At 47.8% G+C, this 19,649-nt stretch overlaps 1 protein-coding gene across 2 annotated transcripts in view; it reads right to left on the bottom strand.

Moving 5' to 3' along the window:
* The window catches only part of LOC125429868 (ADAMTS-like protein 4), a 97,139-nt gene that overhangs the window by 59,483 nt on the left and 18,007 nt on the right, over nt 1–19,649 (bottom strand). Inside the window, exon 1 of one of the 2 annotated variants that reach the window (XM_048491533.1) lies at nt 6,267–6,393. The exons of the other annotated variant lie outside the window; for it this stretch is intronic. The gene's annotated coding sequence lies outside the window, so the exon portion shown is untranslated. Of the gene's footprint in view, nt 1–6,266; nt 6,394–19,649 lie in introns of those variants that run through there. 2 annotated transcript variants of the gene reach the window in all.

The following is a 19,649-nucleotide window of genomic DNA, read 5'->3' on the forward strand; positions in this document are numbered from 1 at the left end:
CTTTAACCACCATGGATAGTAACCACTGACAGACATGAATATATTGCCCAACAACAACACCACACTTGGTTGTGGTGGGTTTTCCGGGCTGCGTGGCCGTGGTCTGGTAGATCTTGGTAGGAACAAGATCTACCGGATCACGGCCACACTAGGCCTGGAAAACCCACCACAACCAGTTGAATCCGGCCGTGAGAGCCTTCGACAACACCACACTTGGTTTTGCCGATCTTTCTCCCACCCTCTCACACACCCTCCACAATTCAGTGGATTTTGGCATTAACCTTTTCGGTGACCGAGGCCCAAACTTTGCAACTCAAAAAAAACCCGCTTTTATTTATCGCCAAAGTGCCAACCAATATCGGCAAATTTTAACCTGAATAGTGAGGTTTTAGTTTAGAAAAAAACGGTTGGCTCCGAGGCGCGCGTTACTCGGGAGTAAGCTTGGTGGTAGTCGGTGGCTTTGCTTTGAAGCAACCGTGCAACTCTTCTAGCGGGTGAATCACGACCCTAGGAGGATTTTACTCAGAAGCGCTAAAGCCCCATTGCCAGCTTAACCGAAAGCGCATTACTCCCCAGGTAAAGGATTGTGCTTTTAGTTCTTCCCTATGAAAATCGAGTAGGATTTAACAGCACTTAACAGGGTTACTTACACGTCGTGCCCAGCTGCCCAGGCCAGCCTAGATGTATCAATGGAGGATGATTTTCTGCCCCCCATGACAAACTTCCCTGTTTAGCTGCGTGCCGCCAGAGAGGGGTTTTGAGGTAAGCCCACCTCTGGCACCCGTGCCATAGGTTCGCCACCACTGCTCCACACCGTCCACAGATCCCCTCAATGGAAGGGCTGTTTTTCTCTAACAGGCCGAGTCTTCGCCACCTCCGCTGGTGCCGGCAGGACGCAAAAATGCCGGCTCTGTTGCTCTTGGCCCATCCGGCACTCCTATAAAACGTGCGGCCGGCCGGCCTGCTCAGCAACGGGCCCGAAGGAATGTTCGGCGCAGGCTCGGCATTTGATGCATCGCACAGATGCGGGCAGTACCAGGTCCAAGACCAGAATGTTGGCTCCAGAACCAGCCTCCTTTGGTGGGCGGACCTCCGGGTCAGTAGGAGGGTCTCACCAGGCGGTGCCAGCCCCTCCCCGTTGGCAGGAATGCAAAAGCACTGGGAGCTGGTTGCAGCGTTTGGGACGTTTGCTCCACCTGCTGTACAACAGCCCTTCGAATTCTATGGAGCAGCAGTGGCGTAGGAGGTTAGGAGCTCGCGTATCTAATCTGGAGGAACCGGGTTTGATTCCCAGCTCTGCCGCCTGAGCTGTGGAGGCTGATCTGGGGAATTCAGATTTCATTCCGTTCACCCTACTACCACGCAAAGCTTTCGGGTGATCTTTGGTTGGCTGGCAGCTGGAGTTTCGGCCCTGCACCCACTTACAGGGTGTCGGTTGGCGAGGAAGCGTGCGCGAGATTGTCAGCCCTCGGAGTCTCCTGCAAGAGAGTGCTGATACAATCCAAGCCCTTCGAATTCTTGTAAATGGCTATCATATCGTCTCCTCTCCAGGCTACACATCCCCAGCTCCTTCAATGTCCCCTCAAAGGACTTGGACCCCAAGCCCCTCACCATCTCTGGCCGTTTCCGCACGGTCCAAATATCCCGGTTCGTGCAAGTTTTCCGCACAGTTTCCGGTGCCAACGCGGGCCTGCCCCGGTGTTGCCCCACAATAGCCCAGGATTTTCAAAAATTGCCAAATTGGCAGTTCTTTTCAAATATCCCAGAGCGACCCCGCGGCCGTGCAAACACCACGGGAGCAGAACCGGTTTATTTTTCCCGCCTTGCCGCTCTGGGTTGACCAACAGTTTGCACATGCGGGGATGCACTTGCGGTATAAATACAAATAAATACTCGTGTGGAACAATTGGAGTATGACCTCCCGGTCCTAACTCAGCTCCTGGAAAGAAACGGGGCAGCCGTGCAGAGGGAGAAACCGGAATAAAATAGACCCAGGTTTAAAAAAAACCCCGACGGTACACAGGTATATTTTTGCCGTGCGGAAACTACCTTCGTGGCCTTCATCTGGACACGTTCGAGCTTGCCAATGAGATCCAGGAACCCAAAAGAATCGGCCCGGCAGGCTTCCCAGCCCAGTGCAAAGTTTGTGTTGTGTTTGCCCTCGGCACCCCGCTCTCGGAGGCCAAGGAAGAACGCAGTCCCAGGGAGCGTTTGAGAAACAAACCTCTGCCCAAAGGCAAGAAACAACCTCTTCTTTTCACGTGGCCAGATCAGGCACAGAGGGATCTTATATAATGCCCGAGACAAAAGGAGGGAAAAGCCAGAGGGATTTGGGAAAGATAAGTTCAAAGGGAGGCCCCCGAGAGTCTGAGAAAATAAACAGAAGTCTTTCAGGGCCGGAAAGACATTGTTTCTCTAGCAAAAGGGTCGTGTACCAGCGCCCGTCGGCCAGTGCTTGGCCATGGTAATAGCCGAAGGGACGGTTTCTCTCTTTCCTGAACCCTGAACCCGACGGCGAAGGATAAATCCAAAGAGATTCAGGTCACAAACAAGGAGCTGGGTTTCTCACCCGGGACACAGCTGGCCTGTGGGATTCCCTGCCACAAGGTATGCAGGCGGTGCCAGGTGAGATGACGTTGTCAAAAGCTGCGTGAGCAAACGAAGCAGAAGGATGGGGCCGCAAAGGAACGGAAACCTTCCGCCTAAAGGCCTCCCATACAGTGGGAGAGAAATAGCTGGTGCTTTGCCTATTAGGTCATACTCCCCATTACTGATTGCTGCGTTTTAAACTGTTTTAATGTATTTAAGGGTTATTGTATATGCGATTTATGTTGTTCACCGTCCAGAGCCCTTCGGGGGTAGGGCGGTATAAAAAACCCATTAATTAATTAATTAATTAACTACTTAAGTACAGAATGCATTGCGACAGACAGACATGCGGATATTGTGACAGACAGAAGAAAGAAAAGAAAGAAAGCAGCAGCGAAAGAAAAGAAACAGCGCTAGCAGCAAGAAAGAAGCAGCAGCGTAGTCAGCGCAAGCGAGACTGGATAAATCTTTGATCCAACGAGAGCTTTTGTCTTATTGTATTTATTTTTATTTCATTTCATCTTTACCCCACCTTTCCACTTAAAGCGCATCACAACATTTGCCTCTCCTCCTTGCTGCTCTCTCGACAAACAACCCGGGCGCAGGTAGGCCGATGGAAAGCAACAATGACTTTGCCCGAAGCTTCCACGGCAGAGCAAGCGGGATTCAAAACCCCGGCTTTGCATTCAGGATCTGTAACCACTGCAACACCATCGCCTGTCTCCCCAGCAGCAGGAGCTGCTCGTGAATGCAATTTGCGGAGGCAAACACTTCTACTCTCTTATGCCCAAGTGGGCAGGAAAGCACCTTCAGCTAAAGAGACAGGAAAAAATCCACACCCTTCTGACGCTGCACAAGTCCCGGAAAAAATCCCGTTGGCCTCGGGATTGTGTTGCTGGCCGACCGGCGGCGGACAATGGTGACAGGATCAACCACACAGCCTCTGCCAGACGTCTCGGTCACGGGTTTCTATAAAAAGGAGCCTCTGGGAACGGCCAGCGCACCGTTTGGGAAACACGCACGTGACCCCCCCGGAACGCATATCTGCCGAGCTCTGCCCTCCTAAACCGGCTCTCTGCCTACTGGGTGGTCTCACACAGACATCGTTCAAAACCTAGAGACCCTCGAGGCGGCCAGTCAATGGCGCTCCAGACGTGCGTGGACTACAATTCCCATCAGCCCCTGCCAGCATGGCCAATTGTAGTCCATGGAGTAGCAGTGGCGTAGGAGGTTAAGAGCTCGTGTATCTAATCTGGAGGAACCGGGTTTGATTCCCAACTCTGCCGCCTGAGCTGTGGAGGCTTATCTGGGGAATTCAGATTAGCCTGTGCATTCCCCCACACGCCAGCTGGGTGACCTTGGGCTAGTCACAGCTTCTCGGAGTTTCTCTCTCAGCCCTCAAATTTCAATTCCTCGTGAGAGGGGTGCGTTTGTTGTGACGGGGGGAAGGGCAAGGATTTGTAAGCCCCTTTGAGTCTCCTGCAGGAGAGAAAGGGGATATAAATCCCAAACTCCTTCCTCCTCCTCCTCCTCCTCCTCCTCCTTCTTTCTTCTTCTTCTTCTTCTTCTTCTTCTTCTTCTTCTTCTTCTTCTTCTTCTTCTTCTTCTTCTTCTTCTTCTTCTTCTTCTTCTTCTTCATCATCATCATCATCATCATCATCATCATCATCATCTGGAGCACCATAGGTTGGCCACCCCTACTATAGGTGCACGGGCGGTGGGTCCTATCCAGAGGCGTATCTAGGGAAAATGTAGCCCAGAGCAAAATCTGAATTTTCCTTTGCCCTCCTCATATGTATGTCAGCCCCTTCTCCCACTCAATGACTAAACATGAGAGGAGGTGGCGAGTAGGGGAGGGGTGATTTTCCACCCCCCCATGTGACTAAATGTCCGCAGCTTTGGCCCCATATGTCCCCCCTGGGTGGTACGGCCCTGGTTCTATCTACCAGCTGTTGCAGGTTTCGCAGGCTGCGTGGTTGGGGTCTGGTTGTTTTTGCTCCTAACGTTTCGTCTGCGTTGGGAAACCCGCAACTGAGCCCGTTGATTCTGGTTGTGAAAGCCTTTGGGGATCCTTTTCACTTTATTCTCCCCCCAATGGCTGGCCTTCACTCTTCCACTTTATCTTCACAAGAACCCTGCAAGGTAGGCTGAGAACGGCCCAGGATCCCCCAGTCAGCTTGCACAGCACGAGCAGGGAATTACAGCCCCGGCTCTCCCGGATTCTAGCCTGACAGTCTGATCACGACACCAAGCACCTCTGAGCACGCGCAGAGAGCCCTGCCTAAGTCACATATCACCAGGGATCAGGAGGTGGAAGAACGGGGATGCCAGCTAGGCAAACATGGCAGGCAAAGAGTGCCCCCGCTCTGCCCAACGAAAAATAAGCAACCCCCGAAACTGTCAATCATTTAATCAACACACACACACACCCACAATCACCTTTCTGCAGGACTTATTTTTAACAGGAAAATTATTGCGCTGACCTGCCCTGATTCACTTCCCAGTTATTATAGAGACCAGGAGAAGGACGACGTGGGGGTGGGGTGGGGGGGCTTCAGAGGAGAGCTGGGGGTGGGGGTGGTTTTTTCGGTTAGTTAAAAATGATCTACAGAAAGAAGGATGAAAGAAAGAAGTGAATACTTCAAAAGAAAGAAAGAAAGAAAGAAAGAAAGAAAGAAAGAAAGAAAGAAAGAAAGAAAGAAAGAAAGAAAGAAAGAAAGAAAGAAACTTTGGGAAGGAAGGAAGGGAAGGAAGGAAGGAAGGAACTTTGAGAAAGAAAGAAAGAAAGAAAGAAAGAAAGAAAGAAAGAAAGAAAGAAAGAAAGAAAGAAAGAAAGAAAGAAAGAAAGAAAGAAAGAAAGAAAGAAAGAAAGAAACTTTGAGAAGGAAGGAAGGGAAGGAAGGAACTTTGAGAAAGAAAGAAAGAAAGAAAGAAAGAAAGAAAGAAAGAAAGAAAGAAAGAAAGAAAGAAAGAAAGAAAGAAAGAAAGAAAGAAAGAAACTTTGGGAAGGAAGGAAGGGAAGGAAGGAAGGAAGGAACTTTGAGAAAGAAAGAAAGAAAGAAAGAAAGAAAGAAAGAAAGAAAGAAAGAAACTTTGAGAAGGAAGGAAGGGAAGGAAGGAAGGAACTTTGAGAAAGAAAGAAAGAAAGAAAGAAAGAAAGAAAGAAAGAAAGAAAGAAAGAAAGAAACTTTGAGAAGGAAGGAACTTAAGAAAGAAAGAAAGAAAGAAAGAAAGAAAGAAAGAAAGAAAGAAAGAAAGAAAGAAAGAAAGAAAGAAAGAAAGAAAGAAACTTTGGGAAGGAAGGAAGGGAAGGAAGGAAGGAACTTTGAGAAAGAAAGAAAGAAAGAAAGAAAGAAAGAAAGAAAGAAAGAAAGAAAGAAAGAAAGAAAGAAAGAAACTTTGAGAAGGAAGGAAGGGAAGGAAGGAAGGAACTTTGAGAAAGAAAGAAAGAAAGAAAGAAAGAAAGAAAGAAAGAAAGAAACTTTGAGAAGGAAGGAACTTAGAAAGAAAGAAAGAAAGAAAGAAAGAAAGAAAGAAAGAAAGAAAGAAAGAAAGAAAGAGTGAGTTGCCAGTGGCGGCCAAGGGAGCGCTGCCGGGGGTCTCCCTCCCTCCCTCCCCGTCCTCCCCCCCCCCCCCGAGCCCCGAGCCCCCTCCCGCCTCCCCCCGGCGGGGCTTACCCAGAGGGGCTGCTGGCAGGGCGGGCGAGGGGGCGAGGGGGCCACGCGGCTGCGGGCGACGTCGAGGGTCCGGCCGGGGAGGAGGCGCAGCAGCCGCCGCAGCAGGAGCCGGGCAGGCACCGGCCGGGGAGGGGAGGGGAGGCGGGAGCGGCGCGGGGCTCCCCGGGGCGGGGGGGCGGGGGGGGGGCGGAGCCCGCGCGTGCCCGTGCGGGGGCGGTGCTGCCGGGGGCGCGCCCCAGCCTCTCTCCCTTCCCGCCGGGGCTGCGGGGCTCCGGCAGGTCCCGCGCCCCGTGGCTAGGAGTCCCGTCGGCCTCGCTCTCCTGGCCGTGGCCGCCCGCTTCTCCTGGGGGTGTTCCTGCTGCGTCTCCGAAGGAGTCCCCGAAGTTCACCCCAAGCAGAGAGGGACGCCCGTCGCTGCCCTCCTCTCCTCTGCCCAAGGAGCCCCTTGGAAGTCGGGGTGCGTTCGGAGAGACTCTACCCTGTCGGAGCCTGTCTCAGTGTAACCTCAGCTTGTGGGTTCTGTGGGGCAGTACTTGGAAGGAGTTGCAAAGAACCAAATTTAAACAAAACAGTTTACTTCTCTTTACAAATAACATTAAACATCAACATTCAACATTTACAATTCAAGGTCCTGTTCAGGTTTGCATTTCAAGTCCTTATATTTACAGTCTACTGATATTGCCAAGTCCAATTCTTCTTTGCTGGTGGTTGGTTGTGAAGACTTCAAAGGCTTTGCCAGTCGAACGGGATTCAAGATGATGAAGGTTCCCAGGAAAACTCTCACCATTTACATATGGCCGCAAAACCCTGAAACAATAAATTTTTAACATTTAAAATATAGAAAAAAAAAAAATAAACTCCATTCCCACCTTAGTTCCCCCCACAACATTGTGCAGTCTACCCTTAAACAAGGTGTTAAGGGCTTAATAAAATCAATCAAGGTCCCAGCCTGGTAGCCTCGCTTCCTCCAACCTCATGAGTTCTGCAGCATTCTGCTTCTTTTCAGACTCCACCCCTTTCTGGGTCATCCCATTCTGACACAGGGGTTACATCAGCACATGCCGAGGCAGGGAGTTCCGCAGACTCTAAAGGAAGTGGGACTGGTGGGGCCGCTGCTGGTAGCAGAACCCCACTGGATCAGAGCCGTGGCCCACCCAGTCCACCGTCCCATCACACACAACCAGTTCTCCGGCAAGGCATGGAGACCCTCCGGCACTGGGATCCCAAGGCTGACTTCCCCTGAAGATGGAGGTCCCACCATAGTTGGTGGCCACTAACAGACCTCTTCTCGGTGAAACTGACCAGTTGCCCTTTCTCTGGCCGTGGCCGTGGCTACATCCTCTGGCCGCGAACCCCACATTCTCACCACTCGCTGTGTGAAGGAGTATTTCCTTTCACCCCTCCTGAATCTATGGCCCCTTCTGCACACCCCAAATAATGTGTTTTCAAACCACTTTCACAACTGTTTGCAAGTGGATGTTGCCATTCCGCACAGCTTCAAAGAGCACTGAAAGCAGTTTGAAAGCGCATTATTCTGCATGTGCGGAAGGAGCCTATTTCCCCTCTCTCCAACCTCTGCATAATTTTATAGCCCTCTCCCATGAATGTATGTATGTATGGCTGATTCTGCATGGGCCAAAAACAGCAGTGTGAAAACGGTGTGAAAATGGTGTAAAAGAGTTTAAAACGGTGTAAAAGGGTTTATGCTGTTTTCACACTGTTTTCACACCACTGTTTTGGGCCCATGCAGAATCAGCCTAAGTTTGGTTGTGGTGGGTTTTCCGGGCTGCGTGGCCGTGGTCTGGTCGATCTTGTTCCTAACGTTTCGCCTGCATCTGTGACCAGCATCTTCAGAGGCGCATCGCAGAGAAAAGATGTATGTATGTTTGTTTAATTGATATACCGCCCTCCCCTGAAAGGCTCAGGTTACTATCAATACCAGCCATCAAAACATCCTACTACAAACATCGAAAACATAATATCAATAAACAGGGGTCAGAAAACATAGCATCCTAACATCGTCGGCATAACACCCTAGACATAACATCGCAACATCAAAACATAACATCATATATGTAACATAAATTTTAAAAATGGGTTTTGCTGGGCACCTTTGAATTTTGAATTTGACTTTAAATCTGTATTAACCACTGTTTTTAAAAGGGATTTAGTAATTTATTTGTATTGAAGTTTAATTGTTTCGTTTTGATTGTGTTTAGTTGTATTATGATTTAATTTTGTTGTACACCGCCCAGAGCCCTTCGGGGATAGGGCGGTATACAAAACTGAACAATCAATCAATCAATCAATCAATAACAATATGCATAGAATCATAGAACATAACATTAAGAACAACTATAAACCTACTAGTGTGATAAACAGCAGGCATAATAAACAACATAATAAACCTAGCATAAAGAACAACATAATAAACCTAGTGTGATAAACAACAGCAACCGGTAGCTATAATATCATAAACTATGAAGCAACAATAGTCACAACAACGTACATAATCAAAATAACTAGGTAATAAGGAGCACAGATGGCGACTTTCCCCTATAATGACCTAGGAACTGGAGCACCTTCCTTGTGAGGAGAGGCTGCAGCGTTTGGGACTCTTTAGTTTGGAGAGGAGACGGCTGAGGGGGGATAGGATTGAAGTCTGTAAAATTATGCATGGGGTAGAAAATGTTGACAGAGAGACATTTTTCTCTCTTTCTCACAAGACTAGAACCAGGGGGCATCCATTGAAAATGCTGGGGGGAAGAATTAGGACTAATAAAAGGAAACACTTCTTCACGCAATGTGTGTTTGGTGTTTGGAATATGCTGCCACAGGAGGTGGTGATGGCCACTAACCTGGATAGCTTTAAAAGGGGCTTGGACAGATTTATGGAGGAGAAGTCGATCTATGGCTACCGATCTTGATCCTCCTTGATCTGAGGTTGCAAATGCCTGAGCAGACCAGGTGCTCGGGAGCAGCAGCAGCAGCAGAAGGCCATTGCTTTCACTTCCTGCATGTAAGCTCCCCAAGGCACCTGGTTGCAGAGTGAGTTGCAGAGTGCTGGACTGGATGGACTCTGGTCTGATCCAGCAGGCTCGTCCTTATGTTCTTATGAACTAACCCCTTACAGACTACAGTTGTGTTAGTGCAAAAGCCGAACCCAGTAAATAATCTAAAAATACAATATCTTGTCCCCTCTTTAGTCTAGGACGCTCCATCTGTTCCCCATCGTAAATAAAGGTGAAATACATTGAAGAGGAAAGGGGTGTATGTATCTTACTTATAGAATACCAGGATAATATTGTTATGCTATATAACAAAATAGTTGATAAGGAAATAAGAATGTGGAAATACAATATTAATAAGGAGAGTAGAAAAGAAAATTGTAAAGTATTATTTAATATTACTACATGAGAATCTGATATATACTGAGATAAGACATATTATAATGATATAAATGTTTGAAATATGACTTGTATAGTTATATAAGTTGTATATAAATTTTGAAAATATTTTAATTAAAATTAATATACAAAATAAATAAATAAATAAAGGTGCTCTAACCCTTAACCACCCTGCCTCTTCTACACTTTTTCCAACTTTGCAATGTCTTGTTTGAGATATAGAAGACCAAAATTGTACACAGTATTTCGAAGGAGGCCATCCCATTGATCAAAACAGGGGCATTAGCCGATTTATTTTAAATCTCTGTCTAGCCCATCTTTCCATTTTATCTAATTACTCTTGCAGCATTTATATCTTTCCCTTTTTTTCCTTTAAATTCATTCATTTTCACTCTTCTTTTCCTGCCCCATGAAACCTCAGAGCAGTTTACAACATTGTTCTCCACACAACAACCCTGTAAGGTAGGCTAACCTGAGAGTGTGAGCATCCATCATGGCTGAGAGGGAACGTGAAACCCCCATCCATAACCAGGAAAATATTTCTCATTCAAGCACTGGCCAGATGCAAATAGCTAAGCCTGCACTGAAAACGTCTCGTTATTTTACGTTTAATTATTTCCAAAATGGTATATGCCACCTCTCAGCCGTTCCTCCACAAAGGATCATGGGAATTGTAGTTTGGCAACGGTCTGGCGCATACTCTTTTTGAGGCCCCCGCGCACACTCTGGGAAGAAGGAATGTCTGATAAACCAGTTTTTAAATCTGCGAAGTCTCCATTTTCCCAGAGACTGGTGTCAAAGACCTCTCACAGTTTCTCAAAAATGCAATCTGCTCATGGCCAGAGGGCAGTTATTCTGCGCTTCCTTGTTCATCTTGGAGGGTGTGGTTCAACCAGGTAGTAAGTTTTACTACAGTGCCTTGTTTAGGTATAACATGACGTTACAACTTGGTGTTAACGATGGGTTTTTAAAATGTTGCTTAACCCAATCTCCACCCACCCACCCCGAAACACTGGCCTCAGGGTATTTCAACGGAGTCAATTACAGGGGCACCAAATTTGTACTTGGGTATTTAATTAGAATACGTACATCCTGCTTTCCTCCTTGAGGCAGCCTGAATAGTCCGGACTAGTCCGAGCTTGCCGAATCTGGGAGCTATGTAGGTAGGGTTGTCCGGGGTTAGGTTTTGGGTAGGAGATCACAAAGGGACTCCGGAGTCGCTACCTAGAGGTAGCTAGTGACAAATCACCTCTGAGCAGTCTCTTGACTTGAAAACCCTACAGTTGCATTTCGACAGCATTTAATTATTGTATCGTTGAAGGCTTTCCCGGCCGGAATCACTGGAGTGTTGTGGGTTTTCCAGCAGCATTTTCTCCTGACGTTTCGCCTGCCTCTGTGGCTGGCATCCGAAGATGCAGGCGAAATGTCAGGAGAAAATGCTACCAGAACATGGCCACCCAACCCGGAAAACCCACAACGCTGTATTTAATTGTTATTTTTTCTCCTCAACGGGATCCAGAACACCTCGCAGAAACCAAAGAAAAATGCAATATATAAAGAAGCCAAATGCCCCCACCGGCTTTGGATTTGCTGAGATTCCCTCGTCCTAGGAATTGGCTTCCTGCCAGGTCTCTAGCCTCCAGACGTGCCCAACCCTTAACTCGGAAATATTGTAGTTACCTGCAGAAAGAGGGAGAGGAACAGCACCCGGACCCCTTCCGCACATGCAGAATAACGCACCTTCAATCCACTTTCACAATTGTTTGCAAGTGGACTTTGCTATACCACACAGTGAAATCCAGCTGCAAAGTGCATTGAAAGTGGATTGGAAGTGGATTATTTTGCATGTGTGGAAGGGGCCGCCAGTCGCGTCCCACAAGATCTTCATTTGCTAGTCACCTCTGAACCAAGACGGGAAGCAGAGTGCTTGGTTCTAAGTGGCAATTTAGATACTGTGGGTATCTCAAAAACAGGGTAGAATGAGGGAAATCAGTGGAGTGAAGTCATCCCTGATATAAGCTCTATAGCAGTGGTGGCGAACCTATGGCATGGGTAACAGAGGTGGCACTCAGAGCCCTCTCTGTGGGCACGCACAGAGTCACACACACCCCTCCACAAATCTAGGCTGGCCTGGGCCGCTGGGCTCGATTATTAGCATTAAACCTAAGACCTAGCTTTGGGGAAGCAGTGTAGGTAACCCTGTTAAGCGCTGTTAAACCCCACTGATTTTCATGCAAAGAACTAAAGTGTGATCTTTTAACTGGGAGTAAGGGGGCATCCATTGAAAATGCTGGGGGGAAGAATTAGGACTAATAAAAGGAAACACTTCTTCACGCAGCGTGTGATTGGTGTTTGGAATATGCTGCCACAGGAGGTGGTGATGGCCACTCACCTGGATAGCTTTAAAAGGGGCTTGGACTGATTTATGGAGGAGAAGTTGATCTATGGCGACCAATCTTGATCCTCCTTGATCTCAGATTGCAAATGGCTTAGCAGACCAGGTGCTCAGGAGCAGCAGCAGCAGCAGGCCATTGCTTTCACCTCCTGCATGTGAGCTCCCAAAGGCGCCTGGTGGGCCACTGCGAGTAGCAGAGAGGTGGACTAGATGGACTCTGGTCTGATCCAGCTGGCTCTTCCTCATGTTCTTATGTTATTAACGGCTGTATTCAAGTCTTGCAAACTGAGGGCCGCGACTTCCTTGAGGAGTCCATCCATCTCCTGTCGGGTCTCCCACTTTTCCTGCCACCTTCAATGTTTCCTAACATGATTGTCTTTCCCAGTGACTCTTGTCAGCCTCAGTTTGGTCCTTTTAGTTTCTGGGGAGAGTTCAGGCTCGATTTGATCGGGAATCCGGCGAAGTGTCTTTTTGGCAGTTCACTGCATCAGTGAAACTGTCCTCCGACGTCACATTTTAAAATGAGTCAACGTTTTTCCCTGTCAGCTTTCTTCATTGTCCAACTTTCACAGCCACATGTAGTATTGGGAAATACAATGGCACGAGTTCACTTGATCTTAGTTGCTAACAACATGCCCTCAACACTCCAGAATTTGTTTTCTAGCTCCTTCATAGCCGCCCTTCTTTCCAGTCTCAATCAAAAGGAGGGCAACCAAAATGGTCAGAGGTCTGGAGTCCATGCCCTACGAAGAGAGGCTTAGAGAGCTGGGCATGTTTAGTCTGGAGAAGGGAAGGTTAAGGGGTGACCTGACAGCCCTGTTTAGATATTTGAAGGGATGTCGTGTTGGTGAGGGAGCAAGCTTGTTTTCTGCTGCTCCAGAGACTAGGGCCCCTTCCGCACATGCAAAATAATGCATTTTCAAACCACTTTCACAACTGTTTGAAAGTGGATTTTGCTCTTTCACACAGATTCAAAGAGCACTGAAAGCAGTTTGAAAATGCATTATTCTGCATGTGCGGAATGAGCCCATGACACAGAGTAATGGATTCAAGGTGAAGGAAAAGAGATTCCACCTGAACATCAGGAGAAACTTCCTGACCGTCAGGGCTGTTTGACAGTGGAATTCACAGCCTCGGAGTGTGGTGGAGTCTCCATCTTTGGAGGTTTTTAAACAGAAGCTGGATAAATATATGTCAGGAGTGCTTTGATTAGTGTGTTCCTGCATTGCAGGGGGTTGGACTTGATGGCCCTTTGGAGTCTCTTCCGATTCTATTATTCTACGATCCTTCCAATTTCTTGCTTGCCGTCTCCCTTTCAGTTGATGACGGAGCCACAGAATAGAACATCTAGAATTATTTTAATTTCTTCGGTTCCTTCAGTTTAATTTGAATTCCCTCCATTTACAATTCCTTTCAACTGGAATATTTGGGGGGGGGGGATGAATCTGGCAGCTGCAAATCTGGGCATCCAAGCTGACCCCTTCCGCACATGCAGAATAACGCACTTCCGATCCACTTTCACAATTGTTTGCAAGTGGATTTTGCTATTCCGCACAGTAAAATCCAGCTGCAAAGTGCATTGAAAGTGGATTGAAAGTGCATTATTCTTAAGGTGACCAGATGGTCACCTTTGTGATCCGGGACGGGGGAAGCGTCAGCCAAGATGCTGGCTAAGAGCCAGGAGCGCGTTTCTGGCTTGCCGTTTGCCGCCCTGTCACAGAGCGGCAAACGGCAAGCCCCAGAAGGCCATGCGCTCCTGCGGCCGGGCGCACGGGAGGCTGCCACACTGCCTTGCGCCCCAGAAGGCAGTGCAGCAGCCTCCCCAAAATCGGGACAATTTGCAGAACCCCGCAGGATCCGGGACAAATTGTTTAAAGGCGTGGCGGTCCCGCCAAAAGCGGGACGGCTGGTCAGCCTAATTATTCTGCCTGTGCGGAAGGGGCCCTATAGAATGCCAGAGATCTTTCTCTGTTTGCTACCAATTTGTAGGATGTCCTCCAGGGTGGGACGTTCGCTCTGTCCCTTCCTGGGCCAGCGGAGGGGGAAATAAGACCACTAATCCCAGCTAAAGCCCACAATCGAGAGAGGTCGCGGAGAGGCGGCCAAGTTCGGCCAGCCAGACTTCAGCAATCCTTGTTATGTCTGCCGGGCTGAAAAAGCCACCGGCAATCTCTCCCACGGGCTGCAAGCAAGGCCTCCCCGCCCCAGCCCGGCATTCCCCGTAGCCCTTAATTAATCTTTTGCGCCGAGGTTCAATCGCGAGTCTCTGTTTATGGATTTTTGACTCTGCCAGTCTCACGCTCCGCCGGTCGAGGAAAGTGAGTCTGACTAGGCCCCAAATGAGCCCTGACAGGATTTATTCCTGCCCCAGGCGATGCATTTGCTGGCACTGGACATTCTCGCTACCCCACACGGGACCCAAGAGCCCAAATCAGGTTCACTTGTGTCTCTCACAATGTGGCACTTGTGAGAAAGCAGCCGTTTCAGAAGGCGAGCTCTAGGGCAGGGGTGTCCAACTCTGGTGCCCCGGATGTTTTTGGACTGCGATTCCCATCAGCCCCTGCAATTCCCCTAAATCTGGCCATGCTGGCAGGGACTGATGGGAATCGTAGTCCATGAACATCTGGGGCACCAGAGTTGGACACTCCTGCTCTATGGCACAGGTGTCAAACTCGCGGCCCTCCAGATGTTGTGGACTACAGTTCCCACCATCCCCTGCCAGCATGATGCTGGCAGGGGATGATGGGAACTGTAGTCCATAACACCTGGAGGGCCGCGAGTTTGACACCTATGCTCTATGGCATGATGTCTCCACTGAGCCCCCAAATTTTGCCCTCTCGGTATCCCCAAATCTTCAGGAATCCCCCCAGCGAAGTTGCCATTCTGGGGACTCTGAATGGGGGGGGGGGGGGGGCCCCGTTCCCAATTTTCCCCAACACACTATTTTATGTACTTTTTAAATTTCCTCAGCATACAAAAGGAACATATACATTTTCACACCACCACCACGTCCATACAAAACAAAAGTATGAAATACAGAAAATTAAACACACACAAAAGAATTAAAAACATAACTCCGACAATAACTAGACTCAACCTATAACCAAACTAAACTACACACCATAACACTAAATAATGATCTTATTGTCGAATTCTAATTCGTTCTAGGTTCCTGCATCTATTGACAATGGAACATTTTATCAGTTACGCACTTTATCGTTTCTTATAGTCTATTTCAATCTGCTGTTTTCTTTTAAATCTTCAAATCCTGCAGTCATTTCTCTTCTACCGTATTTTTTTCAATAGACAGTCCATAAAAGGTTTCCGGTTTTCTGCAAACTTCTCTGTATTACTGTCCCTTAATGAAGTTGTTAATTTTACTGTTTTTGAATATTCTGTGACCTTCTGTATTCAATCTTCCTTTGCTGGGATGTTTTTGTCTCTCAATTTCTGTGCATACATAAGAACATAAGAACAAGCCAGCTGGATCAGACCAGAGTCCATCTAGTCCAGCTCTCTGCTACTCGCAGTGGCCCACCAGGTGCCTTTGGGAGCTCACGTGCAGGAGGTGAAAGCAATGGCCTTCTGCTGCTGCTGCTGCTCCCGAGCACCTGGTCTGCTAAGGCATTTGCAATCTGAGATCAAAGAGGATCAAGATCAAAGAGGATCAAGATACAATGTCCTTGCAGTAGACAAATACATGAAAAGCAGTCTGAATTGATGTACTGTCGAAGGCTTTCATGGTCGGACTCACTGGGGTGTTGTGGGGTTCCTGGGTTGTATGGCCATGTTGTATGTTTCCATCAACACGGCCATACAACCCGGAAACCCCAGTCTATATTGATTTGGGATGTCATATCCCATTTGTCCCAATGAAAAAACTTCAGGTTTTTTCTCCATTGTTATTTTCAATGTCTTTTGTATTTCTTTGAGTATCATGTCCCAAACAACCAAAGCACTATTCTTGCTAATAGGGCGAAACAATAGAGAGTGCAGCTCAGGTGCATGCGCAGAGTGCTTTCCTCTTTGCCGCTGAAGTAAATTGAATGAGCATCCACGCCGTGATTCCCAGTTTGTAAATGTGGACCTGGCCAACGTGAGTCCTTGGAGCTGGGTTCTCCAACCTTATTGAACCTGCAGGCACCTTTGGGAATCTGGCACCAGATGGTGGGCGTGACAACAAAATGGCGGCCATTTCAACATTTCCGGCACAACCTCTGTTCAACAGTCATATAGTGAAGATTCTTGTGACATGGTGGCAGCTGTTGCCGAAAGCAACTTTTAAAAAATCGGCACGGTCAGATCTCTAGTAGCTAGAGATGGTATGTTTTTAAGTTGTTTTATCATTGTTGTTCACTGCTCTGAGCCCCTAGGGGGAGGGCGGTTTAGAAATCAAATCAAATCAAATCAATAAATGATAGATAGGTAGGTAGGTAGGTAGGTAGGTAGGTAGGTAGGCAGGTAGGTAGGCAGGTAGGCAGGTAGGTAGGTAGGTAGGTAGGTAGGTAGGTAGGCAGGCAGGCAGGCAGGCAGGCAGGCAGGTAGGTAGGCAGGTAGATAGATAGGTAGATAGATAGATAGGTAGATAGATAGATAGATAGATAGATAGATAGATAGATAGATAGATAGATAGATAGATAGATAGATAGATAGATAGATAGATAGATAGATAGATAGATAGATAGATAGATAGATAGATAGATAGATAGATAGATAGATTCCATCTGGGCCCGCCTTCTCCCTCCCTTTTTCTTTTTTCTATTACTCACTTCTCCCTTTTAGCCTTAGGATTGGGCGCCCGTTTTACCGTTTTATTGGTCTACTGTTTTACTGTTTAAATTGTATATGATTGCTGCTGGATTTTAAATGTGTTAAGTTATGTTGTTGGAGTTGCTGTCGGAGAACAGCCATGTTGGAAGCCGCCTCGAGCCCCTCGGGGAAGAGGCGGCCTATAAGTTTGAAATATAAATAAATAAATAAAATAAATAAATAGATAGATAGATAGATAGATAGATAGATAGATAGATAGATAGATAGATAGATAGATAGATAGATAGATAGATAGATAGATAGATAGATAGATAGATAGATAGATAGATAGATAGATAGATAGATAGATAGATAGATAGATAGATAGATAGATAGATAGATAGATAGATAGATAGGTGGCCAAAGACCCCACTTAGCTTCTAAAAACACTTGGTGGGCCCCAGAAAAAGTGTTTGCAGATGGGCACTATGATGAGGAACCTTGTATTAGAACATTTTTTAATTGAAGTGTGATCTGATCTGAGGGAAAAGTGATTGTTCTCATAGACAAAAATCATAGAATCATAGAGTTGGAAGAGACCTCCAGGGGCCATCCAGTCCAACCCCCTGCCATGCAGGAACACACAATTAAAACACTCCTGAAATATGTTCATCCAGCCTCTGTTTAAAAACCTCCAAAGAAAGAGACTCCACCACACTCCAAGGAAGTGCATTCCACTGTCGAACAGCCCTGACAGTCAAAGTTCTTCCTAAGGTTTAGGTGGAAACTATTTTTCTTCACCTTGAATCCATAATCCACAATCGAATCAAGAATTCTCCTTCTTAACAGGTCATGTCAATTCACCGTCTCAAAAAATTGTCTCGTTTTCCCCCTGTAAACGGGGGTCAGAAAACTGCCAAAGCCGCCCCGAAATACTCAGCTGTGAGGATTGCCTGTAAAAAGGGGTGGGTTTCAATCGGTTCGTTTGAGTCAGAAGAACAGTAAGGTGAGAAAGAGATTCCCAGGTAGACGTGGACCCCCGTACCTCTGGTCTTTTATAAGCCCAACTGAGATATTTTGTCCTCACAATGAACGTCTTTCAGGTTTCCAGCCCGTCTCCGACGAGTATAAAGACTGAGAAACGAGCGTGGCAAACTTTTATTTGCTCCTTAGCAAATAAGTCTGGCTTCCCCTGGTCCCGAAACTCGCCCCGAGCCAGGAGCTGTGTATTTTGGACGTGACATTAATGCGTTCTGAAGCACCTCGGCGCATAAAGGCCCAACTGTGCCCAGCACTCCCGGAGGAAGGAAAACACGAGCCATTTCAAGGAACAGAGGGAGGCTGTATTCGATCTTTGGCTCTTTAAACCGGGGGAAGGACAGGAATTTGGAAAAACAGGGGCTACCCCCCTCCCCTTCAAACACACCTTACAGAACTGAGATTAAAAGACCGGCAGTGAAAATGAAGAAACTCCGCCAAGATCCTGTTCCATTTGTACCATACCAAGGTAGGATATTTATGTATACCCATCCCACAAACAGCGCCCAGGAACAAACTGAACATTTGCGAAATTGTTTCACCTGGGTTGGTCTCATTTTATTTACATTTCAGATATTCCTGGTCTTACCCTTAAGAACATAAGAACATAAGAAAGAGCCTGCTGGATCAGACCAGAGTCCATCTAGTCCAGCTCTCTGCCACTCACAGTGGCCCACCAGGTGCCTTTGGGAGCTCACATGCAGGGTGTGAAAGCAATGGCCTTCTGCTGTTGCTCCTGAGCACCTGGTTTGCTAAGGCATTTGCAACCTCAGATCAAGAGGATCAAGATTGGTAGCCATAGAATAGATCGACTTCTCCATAAATCTGTCCAGGCCCCTTTTAAAGCTATCCAAGTTAGTGGCTATCTCAAATGGCGAAACTCCGAGGGAAGACTATTCCAAACTCTGGGGGCAATCACAAAAAAGCCCCCCCCCCCCGCCCGCCTTTTGGACCAAGATGGCATCTGTCTGGAAGATACGCGCATAGGTGCATCCTCAAACCAACATTATGGAGGCATTGCACTGTTATCAGAGCGGTGGTGAGTTAGAGGAGCAGCAGTGGCGTAGGAGGTTAAGAGCTCGTGTATCTAATCTGGAGGAACCGGGTTTGATTCCCCGCTCTGCCACCTGAGCTGTGGAGGCTTATCTGGGGAATTCAGATTAGCCTGGGCACTCCCGCACACGCCAGCTGGGTGACCTTGGGCTAGTCACAGCTTCTCGGAGCTCTCTCAGCCCCACCTACCTCACAGGGTGTTTGTTGTGAGGGGGGAAGGGCAAGGAGATTGTAAGCCCCTTTGAGTCTCCTGCAGGAGAGAAAGGGGGGTATATAAATCCAAACTCCTCCTCCTCCTCCTCTTCTTCTTCTTCTATCTTCCCCGGTCCTCCCAGGAGCCCAGCTTGAGTCCATTTTATTTTCACAACAGTCCTGTGAGGTGGATGTGTTTCTGTGGCAGAGCCTCCTCACCCCACCTTCCTTTTCCCTGGGCAAACTCCTGACCAAACTCCTGAGTTTGGATTTATATCCCCCCCCCCCTTTCTCTCCTGCAGGAGACTCAAAGGGGCTGACAATCTCCTTGCCCTTCCCCCCTCACAACAAACCCCCTGTGAGGTGGGTGGGGCTGAGAGAGCTCCGAAGAGCTGTGACTAGCCCAAGGTCACCCAGCTGGCGTGTGTGGGAGTGCACAGGCTAATCTGAATTCCCCAGATAAGCCTCCACAGCTCAGGCGGCAGAGCAAGGAATCAAACCCGGTTCCTCCAGATTAGATACACGAGCTCTGAACCTCCTATGCCACTG

This window comes from Sphaerodactylus townsendi, linkage group LG01 (assembly GCF_021028975.2).
Source record: "Sphaerodactylus townsendi isolate TG3544 linkage group LG01, MPM_Stown_v2.3, whole genome shotgun sequence".
In the NCBI taxonomy this organism is placed as follows: domain Eukaryota; kingdom Metazoa; phylum Chordata; class Lepidosauria; order Squamata; family Sphaerodactylidae; genus Sphaerodactylus; species Sphaerodactylus townsendi.